We start from the raw sequence: 19,158 nt of genomic DNA on the forward strand, positions 1-19,158 counted from the left end.
TGAAACATAAGGCAGCTTGCATTTAGTATATTTGAACAAGGAGTATCATTTATCTACCTATGGTTCCATTGTTAGTATTAGTATTAATTTTATTGTTCATTGTTTGGATGTTATATTATCTAACATATATATATATATTTTACATTTTTATTTTTTCATTTTTTATGGTTTTTATTTGTTATTGATTAATTTATATTCAAACACTGAACAGTAGGACATACACTACCACCCTATTACCTTATACTATTGTGTAATATAAGGAACAATTGATTTATATACATTACACAAAAATAATTGTATGAACAAACATAGGCTTAATTTAACAAAAGGAGATAAGGTGATTGATTCATTGCTATTCGTTGTTACTTAATTAAACTTGATTATACTGATTGAAAGGTGTTTATATAGGCTTTGATGAAACCTATTGACTGACTCTGAAGATGCCCTACCAGGGTGAAAGCGCTCAGTCAGTGGAGTGTTTTTTGTGCAACTTCAATAAAAGGTTGGAGATTTTATCTGGGCAATATCAGTGTACCTTTCTGTCATTACTAGTTTGCCCATCCAGTTGCAGTTTGGAGTTTATTTAAAAGGCAACCTGGGATGTTGTCTGGTCCCACTGATGCTGTGTTTTTGGCCTTGGAAAACACTGTGATGACCTGCTTTCTTGAGATAATAGGCTGCGGAATGGTGGCAGGTATATTTTGGGGGATGACTGGAGGGGACAGGGGGTGAGGTTTGCTCCAAATCTGTCAGCTAACAGGTTGGCTATTACCTCTGGTTGAGTATGGGTGGTGCCATCCACAACGAGCTCAGTGCATAGCTGGGCATCCCTTTTAGATTTTGGATGTAGTTAAAGAATGCCTTGTGATTATCCTTAGCTAGGGAGGCTATTTTTACTTTGTAATTAGCTTTGGAGGATTTGACAAGATCTCTAGCTTGTTTGTTTAAACTAAATAGGGATTTCTTCCTCTGCTGAGCCAGTTCCTTCTTGTTCTTGGACATTAGTTTCGTCCTCTTGTTGTATAACCTGCTTATACCAGGGGTCCACCAGGGTGGCTTGTTTATTTTGTACGCCCTGACTTTAATCCAGTCAGGTACAGCTAATTCTATACAACTGCTTGAGTGGTTATGCAGGGATTGGTATACACCTCTGCATGGGAGTCCATGTTATCGGCATTCAAGGGGAATTTGAAACTTCTTATATCATAATTTAGTAGGAGGTAATTCGTCTTAGAAAAATTCATAAGCATTTTTGAGCTTGATGAGATATCTGATCTTATAATTACATTAAACAAGAATGATTTATGGTTCGATCTTACCAGGGGGGACATCACATATGGGGGTGCAATGCTCTTTCATGTTGCTGAGTACTATGTCCAGGACATGTGAGCCCCTTGTGGGTGTGCTGACTAGCTGTTCCAGAGCATTTGCATTGACAAAGTCCAGGAACCTCTGAGCCAGCATGTTTGTGGTTGTGTATGTTTCCCAGTTGATGGCAGTATAATTAGACTCACCCATGAATAAGGTGTTGGGCTGTATGTTCATAGATTCATAGGTGTATACTAGGCTAATGACCATTAGGGCCACTAGGGCCTAGCCATACAACCCAAATGTGTCCAACAAGTTATATGTTTTAGACTTTTATTGAAGGGTGATTGTTGGTTATGACATGATTTACTGACTGCCTCTGTCCATCAGAGGTGTGAGCATCATACCAGGAGTGAATCTTTTGATCCCTCATGCAATGGCCCAAGTTACACTTAAATAGGTTTAGGGAGGAACTTTATTTCACATGAATGGGGAGCCTGTTCCAGAGAATGTGAATTTTCTGAGATATGTCATATTTTTTTTCATGACCAATTATCTCTTATGTAACTTTGTTGATTGCATTTTTGCTACTATTTGTGTTCATCACTACCCTGGAAGAAGTAAGAACAGCACTAAGGAAGATAAAGTCAGGGAAAGCAGCAGGCTCAGGTGAGGTCACAGCAGATATGATAAAGATGTTGTGTGAGATAGGGGGGAAATGGCTCTTTAAGGGTACTAATAGTAGTGGGGAGAGAAAGGCGTACCCCAGATGACTGGAGAATAAGCATACTTGTGCCAGTGTAAAAGAACCAAGGGGACATCCACAACTGTGGGCAGTACAGAGGCATCAAACTCCTATCACATTGCATGAAAGTTCTGGATAGGGTGATTGATAAACAGATATGCAGAGTAGTAGAATGTAAGATGGGAGATGAGCAGTGTGGATTCAGATCATGATGCAGCACAATTGACCCGATGTTTGCAATGAGACAGATACTTGAGAAGAAGCTAGAAATGAGGAGAGAGTCCAACTGGGCATTCCTAGACTTGGAGAAAGCATATGACAAGGTCCCAAGAAAGCTGGTCTGGGCACTACTGCGGTGGTTTGAAGTCCCAGAAACATTCACAAAATTAGTGCAGGCCATGTACAAGGACCCAATGACTCAAGTACGAACATTGTTCGGCCTCACAGAGGGGTTCCCAGTGGATGTGGGTATACATCAGGGTTCAGCCCTGAGCCCACTGCTGTTCATACTGGTGATGGACTGCATTAGCAAACAGGTTGGAGGGGACGGATCAACAAAGCTGCTGTACGCAGACGATGTGGCAGTACAGGCAGACTCTGAGCTAGAACTTCAGCAAAGAATAGGCGAATGGAATGCAAATCTGAAGACACACGGGATGAAACTAAGCACAGATAAGACGGTGGTCATGGCAGAAAATTGGGGAACAGAGATAGAAGGGAATATAGTGGAACATGTAAACAGCTTCAATTATCTGGGAGGGGTAGTTGAGGAGAAGGGTAGTCTGAATGAAGAGGTCAAAGCTGGAATCAGAGGGGCTGCAGCCAACTGGCATAGAGTATCAGGTGTAGTCTATGACAGAAGAATGTCAAAGAAGCTGAAAAGTAAGGTGTACAAGACAGTGGTGTTACCAGTACTACTGTATACAGAAACTTGGGCAGTAAATGCAGAACAGTTGAAGAAGCTAGAGGTGATGGAAATGAAATGCCTGAGAAAGGTGGTAGGATGCGCACTGTGGGACAGATGAAGACATGAGGACATAAGAGCTGAAGCCAAAGTAGCTCCAATTGCAGAAAAGATCAAAGAGAACAGATTATGGTGGTTTGGGCACATGTGCAGAAAAGCAGAAAACAATCTGGTGAGGAAGATTTGGGACAGACAGGAAGAAGGTAAGAGGAAGCGAGGACGTCCAGCAAAGAGGTGGATGGATTGTATGAAAGAAGATCTGTGACAGTCAGCCATGAGTGTTGAAGAAGGCAGGAGTGTGGCACTGAATCAAGAGAGTTAACACGATATCTTGACCCCATGTAGAAAAATGGGAAAAAGGGGCTGATGATGATGATGATGATGATGATGAAGATGACTACTTGTTTTCTTATGTAACCTTGTCAATTCCATTTTTTTTTTGCTAATATTTGTATGCATGACTACTTGGACTCTTTTAATCTGTTACTGTACTGGAGCTTTTCTCCCCGGGTCTCTACTAAAAACAGGCTACTTGCCCAGTCGGACACTACCCAGTTAACAAATGTAAATAAAAATAAAAATAATAATAATAATATCTATCTCTCCAACATGTCCTATTTATGTTGCAAGCAAAAGTTAGATCTTTAGATTTAGTCGATCTGATGCTGTTTGTTTTGTGGATGTGTAAAAGGTTCATCAGCGTAGGGTCCAGGGATGCCTTGTATGCTAGGCATAGATCACCTCTCAGTAATCTGTGGGAGAATGAGTACAGAGATAGAGCTTTGAGGCGAAACACATGGGACCTTGTGTTTATGCCCTGTATTCTTTTTATAAGGAACTTCTGTGGATGTTCCAGTTGCTGCATGTGTCTGGTCAGGTATATACTGAAAGGGGCATTATACTCAATAATGGGTCTGATGAGGGCTGAGTATAGGGGTAGAATGACTGCCCTGGACCTAGATGCCATGCACTTACCTATAAGTTGAACAACATGGAAGGATTTCCTTACTACCTTAGATAAATTGTGGTTGAATGCCAGGTTAATCTTTGCATGTGTTCCCAGATCCCTGATTAATGTCAACTCTTAGGAGTATTTTATTGATGATGACGTTTCCTGGGGTGGCTGACTTTCCAAAAGGTACTATAATACAATTCTGTGCATTAAGTTTTAAGCCATGGCTTTGGCACCATTTGCTTGTCTGTGTTAGACCTTCTTGTAAGATGTTAGTGTTTTGGGGGATTCTATGACTGCTCCCAATTTGTAAACATCTGCAAATTTTGTCAGCCAGAGGCCTTTGACATTAGCCTTGACATCTGAGAAGTAGATGCCAAAGAGGAATGGCCCAGCAAAGAGACTTGAGGGACTCCACTGGTGACTAGCCTCTTTGAGGAGGTGTTCTTCATAAAAACCAACTGGATAACCACGGCTGAATTTACTCCACTTTAATAAAAACAGCACTTTGAAAACATATAGGACAAGCGCTTTCGCATAAAACAAATGCTTCCTCAGATCCTCAGATCTTTGAGTAAGTGGTCCCACCAATCCTAACTTCTTGGGTCTTATCTGTCAGCCAGCTGGCTAGCCAGCATGTTATACAGGGGTTATGCCTAATTCCAAAAGTGCCACACTGGAGAATTTTATCAAATGCCTTGGCCAGGTCAAGGTAGGCAGTCCGCACTGTTTTACTCTCATCCATTGCCTCAGTGACCTTCTCAAAGAAGCCCACCAGGTTCAGCAGGCATGACCTTCCTTTGACAAAGCCAAACTGGACGGATCCAGCATCTGAAGGTGTCCTATGTCTTTATCGATCATTTCCATGATAATTCTTTTCATGGATTTGTATATAAGACTAGTCAGACTAATGGGTCTGTAGTTTCTGAGATCTGTTGACTGTCCACCCTTATGAAGAGGGATGACTGTTACAGCTCTCCATTCTCGTGGCACAAAGCCTGCTTTAAGACTATAGTTAAATAGAAACTCCAGCGACCCTGATAGGTCATGTGTTAGACTATTCAGGAGGCATCCTAGGATATTATCAGGGCCCACTGAGGCTGTGTTCCTGGTCTTAGCAAAAGCAGGCAGGACATGTTCTCTATTTATAGTTGGAGGCGTTATGTTTGAAGGTATTGCATGGGAGGTGACAAGGGGTGAGTTGGGAGTAAAGTTGGAACTGAATTTGTCAGTCAGCAGATTCACTATATTACTCAGCACAGTGAATGCGGCACCATTAAGCACCAGTTCAGCACACTGCTGTGTGATGCCTTTGAGGTTTCTCTTATAGCTGAAGAAGGCCTTCTGGTTGCCTTTTGTCTGGGAGGCTATCTTGATCTCAAAATTGGATTTTTTTGGACTTAATTAGCCCTCTCAACTTCCTGTTTACTTTGATGAGAAAGTTTTTATCTTTATGGTAGTTGCACTTCCTTATTTTAGCCATGATTTTTTTCCCTTCTGTTGTATAACCTGGTTTGTTTTTGGTATTAGTTTTGAGCTTACTTCTGGAAGCTACAGCAGCATCTATGTAGCCACTGACATGGTTGTACAGAGTTTTTGCGAACAATTAGGCATAGGCTGCTGTGTTTTCTGGATTTGGAGGTCACTGAACTTTGACAAACTATCACTTATAGGTTCATAGGCTCATAGGAGGTCACTAGATTAGCAGGCCTAGAGCCTTTACAAGCCTAGCCATGTTAATCACAACTATCCCTGTTTGTTCTTTTTGGGTAGTTTGCAGAACAAATTTATGAACAGAGCAGGTCTGTGATCAACACCAACTACCCCTGTCCAAGAGGGATGTGGCTGCCACCCTAGGGGTGAATCTGCATTCTCCCATTCAGTTATCTAGGTTGCATTGGAACAGGGTCAGTGAGAAGTTCTGTTTTACATGAATAGGAGTTCTATTCCAGAGAAATGTCAGTATCTGGGAGACATATCTGTCTTTCCAGCATGTTCTGTTAATGTCACAGGCGAGGTTGAGATCCCTAGAGCAAGTGACTTGCAGATGTACAGCATTTCCACTAGGGCAAGGTCAGAGATTGCCCTATAGGCCAGGCACAAGTCACCTCTCAGTAGCCTGTCAGATACAGAGTAAAGTGACAGGTCTTTCAGCCTGTCCACATAGGTCATGGCTTGTAGTCCCTGTATTTTCTTAGTGAGAAATATTTGAGTTCTCTCCAGCTGCTGCAGGTGTCTGGTGAGGTACATGCAAAAGGGTGCATTATTCTCTATTAGTGGTCTGATGAGGGTCGAGTAGAGTGGAGTTATAACATCTCTTGATCTGGATGTTATGCCTTTTCTTATGAGGTACGCTATACAGAAGGCCTTCCTTACCACCGTGGAAAATTGGTGGTCGAAGTTCAGATTGCTGTCAACTTGTGTTCCCAAATATCGCACCATAGGGATGGAACTCAGGGTGGTGCTATCAATATTGTAATTTGTGGGAAATTGCATTTTGGCAAAGGGCATAATAATGTATTTTTTGTATTCAGTTTCAGACCCTGGCTTTGGCATCAATCATTCATTTGTGTTAGCCCTTCTTGTAATATGTTGACATCATTAGGGGACTCAATGATAGCTCCTCTCCCAGATTGCAATCATCAGCAAACTTAGTGAGGCAGAGGCCATCTACTTTGGTCTAGACTTCTGAGAAATAGATGCCAAACCCAGCACAGACCTTTGTAGTACTCCAGTGATGACGGGTCTACAGGTGGAGATGGTGTCACCAATTTTGACAGTGTGTGTTCTGTTGGTGAGTCAGTTGGCTACCTGTCTAGTAACATAATGGGTAATCACCACTTTTTTAATTTCTCCAAGTCTTTTGGGTTTCAAAATACCTTGACAGGAATGGACCACATTCCTACATCAAAATACAATTAAAGTTCATGAAATTAGTATTGTTTCAATCTTTCATGTCAGCCAGAAGGGCTCTTCGCAGCACCAGCAATGTGCCCAGTAATGACTCCTTATGCAATTTGTATGGAGTTACTTGTATTGGTAACATATCTAAATACGATTGTAGATTCTTTTTATGAGACCCGTTGCTCCCCCTACTATTTTACTATCTGGGTATCTTTCTTTCACATTGCTCTCATTTCTGCTGCAAATCCTGATATTTTATGACTTTATGTCTATCTGTACGCAAGACACTGTAGTCACTGGGTGTAGCGATTTCAGTGATAAATGCTACTTTTGTCTTTTTTCATGGACCACTATATCTGGTTTTCTTGCATCTATCTTTTGAACTGTTGGTAATGGGTGATCCCATGTGATGTATATTTCATCCTCTTCTATGATGCTTTGTGGCTCATGTTTCCAGTGTTTTATAGCCAGTTCAGTACCACAATGTTTGCACAATCTTCAGTGCAACAGTCTTGCCACATTATTACGCCTTTCAGTATACAGTCCTTCTGCCATTAGTATGTCACAACCAGCAACAAAATGTGTGGCTGTTTCCAGTACTGTTTTACAAAACCTACATTTATCTGTTTCTCCCACATGTTAAATGGACCTTGTAAACCAATGTGAATGTAGCCCACTATCTTGGGCAGCCAATATTAACCTTTCATGAATTCACCTGTCCTTAACCATTTCTGCATTTGATCCTGATCAACATGAGGTTCTTCCCAGAGTTTTCTATCCTTGCAACTATATATTTATGCATTTCCACATTTCTTGCCTTCTCATCTGATCCGTCACCTTATATTCTTTCTTTCTTTTGTTTTTTTGGCAAATTCAATTGATGCCTGATTTCTACGTACTTCTGGTTTGATTTCCATTCCTGCTTGATGTTGATATGCTTCTGATAGACTAAGCAGGGAAGTAATCTTAGATGCATTCTCCTCTTGTTTCAAAACTTTCACTACATTTGGGTCTTGTGAGGTCAGCAGGTATGTGTGCAGTCACATGATTGCAGATCTATACATGTAATCAATTTCAAGGAGGCCCATCCCTCCTTCGGAACAGGGAATATATAATCATGATATGCACTGATTTTTATAAATCATTTGATGAGCATGAAGCATCCTTCTTGTTTTCCTGTCTAATCTATCCAACACCTTTTAGGGCTAATCAGTCACTCCAAAACTGTAAGTTAGGACAGGAAGAGCAGATTGGTTTATAGCTGGATTTTGTTCCTTAATGTCAACGCTGATTTCAAAATTAATTTAAGTCTTATAAAATATTCCTTACTAAGTTTTCTTTAAATTTGTTCGTGTTTTATTGTTAATCCTTCATCAATTCCTAAATCTTTATACACTCCCTCTTAGTCAAGTTCTTTTATATCACGTTCTTATCCTAAACTGATGTTTTCTTGGTGCTGCAGTTTTCCTGCTTTAAAGGTTGCTTTTGCACATTTATCAAAACCAAATGACATTCTTATATCATCTGCAAAAGTTTTGACAACTTGCAGTTGTGCTTTCAGTTCCTCATGTGATGAGCTATGAGCTATAAATTTTTAAATCATCGACAAAGAGAAGATGAGAAGTCTTTACACTTTGCTGTTTTCTAGGAACCAAATCAACTACCCATCCACCCTTCAACCTCCCTCCTATCTCTACCTCCTGTATCAAAAAACTACTTCTTCAATTAAAGCCCTGCAAAACTCAGCTGATAACATTCCTGCCAAATTTCTTAAACTCTCTGCCGACTCAGTGGCTTATCCCATAAGCATTCTGATTAATAGATCTATCCAGGAATCCTATGTCCCCAGTCTATGGAAAAAAGCTATAATACTACTCCTCCATAAAGGTGGCCCCTCAACCAACATCTCCAGCTTTCATCCTATCGCTATACTTTCCCTATTCTCCAAAATCTTAGAAAAATACATTCAGAAACAACTTTTAGACTTCCTTTTAGATCACAACATTCTTTCCCCCACACAGAATGGTTTCCGCCCGGGACACAGTACCTCCATTGCTCTCATTTCTTTCCTGAATATAGTCAACAAAGCCCATGACACAGGAAATATTGTAACATCCCTTTTCTTAGACCTATAGAAAGCATTTGACATAATCTCCCACTCCATCCTCCTCTCTTAGCTCTCTAGTATAGGCCTATCTTCTCACTACGTTAACTGGTTCAGTAGCTACCTCTCTAACAGAGAGCATGCTGTTAAATGGCAAAATTCTATTTCCCCTTTCATTCACAACCCTACAAGGGTGCCTCAAGATTTGATTCTTGGCCCTCTTCTCTTTAATATAGCTATCAATAATTTCCACCAAGCTATTTTGCAGGGCTCCCTAATCCAGTATGCAGACGACTCCACTATAGTCTGCTCAGCTAACAATGTTAACACTCCAAAACAAACTACCCGAGGTACTTTTTCCTCAGTAGAATCCCGGCTGCACAAAAATCCCCTTTCCCTAAATTCATCCCGAAAAAACAAACTTATAATCTTCACTCCCAAGAGAAACTCACCCATAAATAAAGCTGACCTTGAAATTTTCTCTCATAACCCCACCCAAATTTAAGTAGTGACCTATACTAAACTGCTAGGAGTAATTATTGATAAAGATCTTAAATTCAGACACCACATCCAAAACAATATTAGTAAGACACACAAAAACTTGGGCTGCTATATAGATATAACAAATTCCTCTCCCTCCCTTCCAAACAAGTACTAGCACTATCTTATCTTCTACCTTCACTAACTTATGAAGCCCCCTTACTAACCAATCTGCAGTCATCTCTGATGGCCAAATTAGACACTTGTTATAACAAAATTGCTAAATTCTCCACAAATAGTCATCACTCTACTCACTACTGTAAGGCCTTAAAGCAAATGAAATCGCTTGAACTCCACCACTATCATCTCCTTCTCCAGCTTTGCACCACTCATAAACTGATCTATAAACCTTATGACTGTCCAGCTCTAAGCTCCATATTTCCCCTGTATAATTTATTCCAGCCCATCCTCTTCACTCAGAGCACCAACATCTGCTCCAAATACACAAGCCAAAACTCCCTGCAGGCCAATTACTATACTCGTGGACCATCTCCAAAATATGGGACAACCTTCCAGCTCCAATTCGATTGCAACCATCACCAGCTACCTTCAAAGCTGCCCTCCACAGCCACCTCTCCTCTACATGGATATGTAACTGCTCAACTCCTGCTTCAGCAGTTACCTAAGCTTTAACCTACTGATAAAATAGCAAAACTCTGTCTATACCCAAATTCACCTCTATACTCCTCTGTAACTTTGTACCCGTCATTTGAGGTATACATGGTTTTGACAATGGTCACTTTATTCTATCTAAATACTTTTCTATGTAAATACCAAGGTTATGAAACTTTTAGGTACTGCTTTTACAGTATGTGCAAATTATAAGTTTATATGTATATAGGCAGGTTGTATTTTGTGTCATGATTTATTTATTTATTTATTTATTTATTTATTTTACATTTGTTGACCGGGCTAGTCTAATTGGATATATGTCCATTTTCAGTAGAGGCCCGAGGAGAAAAGCTCCGAGACAATAACAAGGACAGAAAAAAGAAACATTTATACAAATAATCCGCAAAAAAATAGCAATTTACAAAAAAAATAATAATTGTATAGTCCCCAAGGAAAAAAAGTTAAATACGAGAATAATTACATGAGTAAACAATTGACTGCCAGCAAAAAATAATATATATATATTTTTTTTTTGACAGCCAAAAAAAGAAAAAAAGTTTTAGTTCAGTTTCAGTAAGCAAAAAAAATACAAAATAAAAATAGCATAATGGGGAGATACAAAAAAGAGAGCAAGAAGTATTTAAACATGCCATATATAGAAGGTAGAGGAGTTTCAGCAAAAGAAATCCAGTTTGAGAGTTAGAGTAGAAAGAGGAGAATAAGTATCAGTCAGGCTGAGAGCAGGGGCAAAGCCATTTGGTTTTAATGAAGTTTTTCAGCTGATTCTTGAAAAGGTTGGTGGAAGTAAGGGATGTGATCTCAGTTGGAAGTTTGTTCCAGGAATTGCCAACTGCATTTGAGAATAGGCAGTCTCCAGCTTTGTTAAAGGATTTGGTAGTGCTGACTTGTAGTTTTTTAGCTGATCTTAGGGTAGGAAGGTTTTTATAAGAATTTACTAGGTTACATAGTATGGGAGTGTTTGACGGATGATGTAAAATCTTGTGAATAAAAATGAGTTGCTGGTAAACTAGTTGGTTTTGTACGTCCAGCCATCCGAGATGTCTAAGGTTAAGGCAGTGGTGAGTACGGAAGGGGGCACCAGTGGCAAATTTAGCTATGTTGCTGTAGGTGGTTGCTAGTTTATTTAGATTAGTTTTGGATAGGTTGGTATATATAGGTGAGGCATAGAGTAGGGTGGAAATAAGGTGGGTTTGGGAAATAGAGATCTTTGCTGACTCTGTAAGAAATGGTCTGATTCTGTAGAGGAATCCAAGTTTTCTATTTACTGATTTAATACTAGCGTTAATATGTGAGTCAAAGGTGAGATGGTTATCTATTAATACACAGAGGAGTTTGGTGGTGGTTTCAGGGGCTATTACTGTGCCATTGTTTGATTTTACTGTGAGATTGATAGAGGGGGATTTCTGTGTGGGAGTAAATAGCAGTAATTTAGTTTTTTTAGGGTTCAGGAGGAGACAACGTTGATGGAACCAGTTTTCCACTAAAGTAAAGACAGTTTGTGTGTTAGCCTGTAATTCAGCAGGGGAGGATGCGGCACATACCAGAGTTGAATCGTCAGCATATTGTATGCATGTAGTTTGCGGAAGGGAAGTTTTTAGATCATTAATGAAAATTGTGAAAAGGAGAGGTCCAAGAATAGATCCTTGAGGGACTCCAAGGGTGATAGGAAGCTGAGAAGATAGATTGTTTTCCCAGAGGACTGCTTGTTTCCTGTTTTCAAGGTAGGATTGGAACCATTTTACTAGTTGATGATCAAGGGAAAGTGATTCAAGTATACTTAATAGTATTTGGTGGTTAACCATATCAAAGGCCTTTGAGAGCTCTATAAAAAGAGCAGAAGATAGTAGGTTAGTATTCCTGTTTTTATTAATGCTATCTGTAAAGGACAGAAGAGCTGTTGTGGTACTATGGTGAGGCCTGAAACCATGCTGGCAGTCAACTAGAAGGTTGTTTTGTAGGAGATACTGAAGTAATTGCCGATGGATGCATCGCTCCATAATTTTTGCAAGGGGGGAGAGAAGGGCTATTGGGCAGAAGTTAGATAATTCATTTGAGGTACCTCCCTTATGCAGCGGGATGATATGGGAGATTTTCCAGATGGATGGGACATAAGATTCAGAGATGGTTCTGTTTATTAGGATAGAAATAGGGTAGGCAAGTACACCAGCTGCGACTTGCAGGAATTCAGCTGGGAGCAGGTCAGCTGATGGTGTACATGATTTTAGTTTAAGAAGCAAGGAGTGTATCAAAGATGTTGGGACAGGTTGAAGGTTAAAAGGCTGGGGTAATTTGGTTGGTGAGGGAAGTTTAGTGGTGGAAGTAGGTGGTAAGGTGGTTGCTAGTGCTTGGACTGTTTCAGAGAAATATTTATTAAAGGTGTTGGCTATATGGCTGGGAGAGGTTTGAGTTAGGTTTGAGGGGGTAGGTGTTTTGGACTGTCCTGGGTGGAGTAATTTGTTGATACCTGACCAAAACTTTTGCAGATTATTTTGTTGGTTTTGTTGGAATTTGAGGTAGAAGTTTTTTTTGTCAAGGATTATGGATTTTTTTGTGGAATTACGAATTTGTCTAAAGTTTAGGTGATCTATTGGGTTTCTAGTTTTTCTCCATTTGGACCAGAGTTTGTTCCTTAGTTGCATGTTTAGCCTTGTGTTCTTAGACAGCCAGGGGGCTATTTTATTTTTTGTTCTGACAGTACAAGTGGGAGCATGTTGCTCAAGGATCTGCAAGAATGTTTTGTTAAAGTGTGAAATGGCTTTGTCAAGAGGTAGGTATTTTAGAGGTGACCAGTTGCAAGCTTTAAGCTCAGCTTGAAAATTACTTGGGTTGAAAATTTTTTTTTCTGGTAGTTCTATAAGCTATTAGATTGTGAAAATGGGTCTTTTGCCTAGTGATGTAAGCAAGAGAATGGTCACTAATGTTGTCAGGGAGTATACCTGTTTGATAAAGATGGGGATCCTTATTTACTAGAATCCAATCTAAGGTAGTTTGTTTTTTGTTAGGTTTGTGGATCCTGGTTGGGAAGGTAATGGTTTGGTGGAAGCCAAAGAGGTTTATATGCGTAGTGGGAGTGGGAGATGTACAGCTATTCCAATCAATATTAAAGTCACCAAGGAGTATGGTTTCTTGTGGTAGGGATATTGAAAGCCAGTTTAGGGTATTTTCGAGAGTACTAATATTGTTCCCAGGGGGATGTAAGAGCAGATAATGTATATTGATTTTTTTGCATTAATTTGGAGCTTCGCGGTTAAGATTTCAGAGTTATTAGGAGGAGGAGGTTGCATATCTAATGATGTAATCTTCAGTTCAGATTTGAACAGTATTGTATGATGCTTGTTACTGTGAACAATACCGTAATCTGTTTTTATTTCTACCTGTTACTATGGAGCTTTTCTCCCTGGACCGCCACTGAAAATGGGCTAGCATGACCCAGTGGACTTTCCCGAAAAACAAATGTCAATAAATAAATAAATAATAAATAAATGATAGCCATGGCCTAAACTGTTAAGTAGACAGCTTAATGGGTTAAGGGCATGACAGAATAGCAGCGGTGACAGAGAGTCACCTTGGAATATCCCCCTTTGACTTTTTATCCTTGAAATAATAATTTGTTCTTTATCATGACTTAATTGCAAAGTGCCACTGTTTCATGGTCATTGTAATGTAATCAACCAGTGTAGGGTGTATGTTGCACATTTTAGGCACTCTTTTATCCATGAATGTGGGATGCTATCATTTTTTTTTTGTAGTCAGTCCATGCCATACTTAGATTCTTCCCCTTTTTACAGTTCTCCACTATGACTTTATTTAATAACAAATGATCCTTTGTTCCATATGACTTTCTTTTATTGTCTTTTTTGTTCTATTGCCATAATTGTGTTTTCTTCTAAATGATTATATACTCTGACGGCATCAATTCTAGTGTGTAGTTTATATGCCGTCAGAAGGCAAGTTATTGGTCTATAAATCTTAGGGTAGCTTGCAGGTTCATTCTTAAATAGGAGCTTTGTTTTTTCCTGTTGTTAACCAGGCTGGTGTCTGCTCAGTGTGTGCATATAAATAGTTCTTACTCATGGCTAAATCTTCGTACAAAGATGGTAATATTTTTAACCAGCAGTTAGGTACTGCATCTGTGGCTGGGGTTTTCCAGTTAGAGGCTTTTCTTAACTTTGTTTAAGTCTCTCTGGCTGTTGCTTCATCCCATTTCATATCCTGTCCCTTTAAACTTCTTATTCTTTCTTTTACTTCTTCTATCCGTTTAGCATCTTTGGTATGTTCCATAGGATCTTCATAGATACTTCTCCAAAATATATCTATTTCTTCTTTTTTTGGTGGTCTTTCAATTCCTTTTACATTGTTTCCCAATTTTCTATAAATTTTTTTGGGATCATAAATAAATTGCTTATTTTGTACTTTTCATTTATATTTATCTCTGTATCTTCTAAGTTTTTCTGCCGGTGCTGATATTTGTAGTTTATTATTTGTGATAGTGCATGATAGATCCTGATCCATTCTAATACTGTGCATCGCTTTTATTACTTCTGTCTTTCTGAGTATTTTTGTTGAGCTATATATTTTTCTAACAATGACACTTCTTATCTTAATTGCTTTATAGTTTTCTCTGTTCGATACGTCCATGATGGCATTCGATTTCTCTCTTTCCTTTCCCCTCACTACCCTGTGTTTTTGTGGCAAAATTTTATCTGTTATTAATTTAGCTACACAGTAATATATCCTGTTTACTTCTGATATAATCACATGGATCTCTGTGGACAGTTCTAATTACTGTGTTTATTTCCAGCTGGGAGAGTTTCTCAATGATACCAGAGTGGAAGATTGTGTCAAAAGCCTTGGTAAGGTTGAGATAAGCTGTGCGCACTGTTTTACCTTCAGCCACGGCTTTGGTGACATTCTCAAAGAAGTCTACTAAGTTTAATAAACATGATCTACCCTTCTGCACACCTGCAAGTCAAACTGGGTTGGGTCCAGCATTTGGAGGTCGCCTATGTCCTTGCTGATAAGGTCCATGATAATTCTTTCCATGGCCTTGCAAATGAGGCTGGTTAGACTTACGGGTCTGTAGTTTCCAGGGTCAGTTGATGGCCCACCTTTGTGGAGGGGAATTGCTGTTGCTGTTCTCCATTCTGCAGGAACATAGCCAGTTCTCAAGCTATGATTAAAGAGAATGCCAAGTGGGTCTGCTAGGTCTTGTTTTAGATTGTTTCGTAAACAACTTGGGATATTATCTGGTCTCATTGAGGCCACGTTTTTGGCTTTGGTGAGTGCAGAGATGACCTGTTCTCTAGAGATACTAGGCAAAGGGCTGGTGTCAGGTATGCTTTAGGATATGGTAGGTGGGGATGGGGGGTGAAGTTTGTGCTGAATTTGTCAGCTAGCAGGTTGGCGATATCTTCCAGTGTAGTATGAGCATTCCCTTCTTCAACCAGTTCGGCACATAGCTGGGCAATCTCTTTTAAACTTCAGACATAGTTAAAGAATGTCTTATGATTATCCTTGGCTAGGGATGCGATTTTAGTTTTGTAATTTGCTTTAGAAGAGTTTACAAGACTTCTGATTTTCTTGTTTAGGCTTAGGAGGGAACTCTTTCTCTGCAGAGTGATATCCCTCTTTCATTTAGACAACAGTTTCTTCCTCTTGTTATATAACCTGTTTATACTTGAAGTCCACCATGGTGGCTTGCTTTTACAGGAAGACCTGGTTTTGATCCAGTCGGGCACAACAGTGTTTATGCAGTCACATAAATGTTTATACAGGGCATTTGTGTACACTTCTGCATAGTGATCACTGATTTCTGTGATTGTGGGTGGTACAAAGCTTTTTATACCATTACTTAGTAGGCTATAGTTAGCTTTGGTAATTTTTTTTTATAATTTTTGTTCATGTGAGGGTGTCAGTTTCAGTAGTTACTTCAAATGAGACTGATTTGTGGTCTGACCTCATCAGGGAGGGCATCAGACATGGGGAAGTACAGTGACCCCCCCATGTTGGTGAGTACAGTGTCCAGAACATTTGAGCCCCTAGTGGGGGTGCAGACTATCTGTTCGAGAGCATTTGTGCTAACAGAGTGCAGGAACATCTGGGCAAGTGTGTTTTTGCTTGTCTATGACCTCCTAGTCTATGGAAGGATAGTTGAAATATCCCATGGCTAAGGTGTTGGGCTGTATGGCAAGGAATTCCAGTAAAATGAGGTAGGCAGTGTGCTTATCCATGTTCATGTTGGGGGATCTATAGCTAGTAATGATGCAGTATGGTACTTTCCCAATAGTTAATTGGACATGGACTAGTTAGAGAGAGAGTCTCAAAGCGTATTTGGTTTTAATGAAGATGGTTACACCTCCACCTTGGGTTCCTTCATGCTCATTTTGAGATTTGAATGTGTGGAAGGCATTGTAGCCTTGCACAGCTGGGGTGCTCTCCATGGCCTTGAACCATGTCTCGGTAACTGCACAGATGTCAGCATTCTCCAAGGTGAGGAGTGCTTCCAGGGTGTGCAGTTTCATGTTTAAACTCCTAGCATTAAGCATTAAGCAGCATGACCCTGAGTTTGTCTCAATTAGATTTTATGTTGGAAAATTTGTTGTTTTGACATTGCCTAAAAAATACACTATGGGGGAGGCAAAGGCCTTTGCCAGTATCAGAAAGCCTGGGGAGGGGGGGGGGGTAGGTGCAGACCATCTCTAGCAAAGCAGCGTGGTCTCTCTACCATATCCTTCCAGGCTGACAAATACTGGATCTCCTGGACTGACACCAGAAGCTTAGACAATTGTTGAAGTCAATCATTTTCTGTTTATATTGTAGCATCATCTTATTATCCTGGGTGAGGGGAGGATACTGCTTAGGGCTAGGGACATACCTGTCTGGGACACATAATCAGAGAATTCCATCATGTTTCTCTTCGTATTGTCCAGAGAGATATGTCTGAAGTCATTCACTCCAACATGGACTATGACAGAGTCATAATGGTACTTGTTGTTGAGTGACTTGAGTGCATGCATAATTTGTCAGATCCTGGCACCTTATAGGCAGCTGTCCATGACCTCCTTGTCCAGGCTAGTGAGGAGGACATCTGTGTGTCTCACTGTGGAGTCACCTATGACCAAGACATTTGATGTGTTTTGCCTTAGGGGCTTATTTGCTGAGACAGAGGTGTGTATATTAATATGTGTAGTGGCTTCTTTTTGCTTAGTGGTGAGTGTGGTGGTGTGCATTTGGGATGTCTCTTTTTTTTAGTAGACTTCTAGTGAGTACCTCCACATACGTGAGTTTATGTGTCATGACCTTTTATTTTGTGTGAGAGGTGTGGTTTGCATGAGAGGTGAAGCATGTGTGCTGACAACTTGTTTGATATCTAGTTTGTTTTTACTTGAGAGAACTGGCTCCAGTTCTGCAGTGTATTTGCATCTCTCACATAAGGTGTTAGTTTGCTTTAGAAGTAAATGGTTGTCAGTATACATGAAGCAATTGCTACGTTGCCTCAAGATGCCCATATCAACCAAAATGGCAGGAGAAATTATAAGAAACTGCCCCTCCATTGTGGCAGGATTTTTCTGAATGTGGCATTTGGGAAGGAAGTGGGATAGCTGGACTTAGGATTTTGGCTTAACTAAAGGGCTAGTTTGACTTGGAGTAGCAAAAGCAGTGGGTGTATAGTAGGTTGTGGATGATAAGTGTGAGAACAGTGCTTAGAGTGCAACTGAGTTGTCTTTTGCTCAGCAGGAAGCTTGGGGGGGGGGTCTACTGGAAGGTCTCTATGGAAATATAATGTCCCACGTGTTTGCATCTGTACAGGGCGCTGCTAAGCCCAGTTGTGGGGTGCACAGCAATGAGCAAATGTGAGGCTTATACACAGGTGAACTTAAACAAGTTTTAACATGACTACCAGTGGGAAAAAACCCAGATTGAGCCTTTCTCCAGCAATCCCCAACTTAAACGGGTCCTGAACAACACACGTCTAATGCAAGGGTGCAGGGAGGCCCTCTTAATGAAAGATGGCTGGTTTAAGAGCACAGTGATACCAAACAGTCCATATTCAGCAGGTCTGAATCTAGCCTATGCTACATAAAGCAATGAAACACAATTTCAAAGTGCAAAGTAAAAATCAGTCACAAACAGCAAAAATGAAGCAGTAATTCAATTGCATACAGTTAACAAAGTGCAGTGTTGACTTAAAATATACTTATTTTTCATTTTTTTCAGTAGATGCTTTGGATTTTAGTACAGATGCACTCCAGACCTCTGACTAAAGTTGACAAATGTTGAGCAGCTCTGGTAAACTGAGTGTAAACCCGAGCAAATGCGAGGCTTATAGAAAGGCAAATTTAAACAGTTTTTAATGCAACCACCAATGGGAAAGCCCCAAACTGAGCCTTTAACCAGCAGTCCCCAAATCATATGGGTCCTGATCTGCACAATTCTGTCACAGGGGTGTAGGGAGGTCCTCTTAATGTAAGATGGCAGACTTAAGTGCACATTGATACCAAACAGTCTAGATTCAGCAGGTCTGAATCTAGCCTATGCTATGTAAGGCAAGGGACAACAATTTCTAGATGGTAAGGAGTAGAGGAGAGTCACCCAAATGTGAAAGTGAGTTTTCATCATTACACCACTAGATGGCCTGCAGTTGTACCACTCTCTGCACAAACTGACAGCTCGTTGAGCAGCAGTTAACAGTGGGAGACTGCGGAGAGCGCCTCCCACAGAGGATTCCAAACTGGAGAGGTCTGCCTACATGCAAGCACTGGGAACCATATTTGTGCATTGCTTTTATATCACCAGGATGAAAGACCCCCGACAAAGTCAAACCCTCAGACCAATCAGATAAAAACACAATAAGCTTTCAGCCAGTAGTTCCCAACTTGGATGGGCTGAATTCAAATCTCTGCTTCCACCAAAGTGCAAAAGAACCTCCTAATGTAAGACAAATTGGTTTTGAGCTGAAGTGCAATAACAAATGCTTTATAACAGAAGCCAGAAGTTCCACAGTATCA

The sequence above is a fragment of the Protopterus annectens genome, chromosome 1.part1 (genome assembly GCF_019279795.1).
Source record: "Protopterus annectens isolate FY-2018-M chromosome 1.part1, PAN1.0, whole genome shotgun sequence".
Classification (NCBI taxonomy): domain Eukaryota; kingdom Metazoa; phylum Chordata; order Ceratodontiformes; family Protopteridae; genus Protopterus; species Protopterus annectens.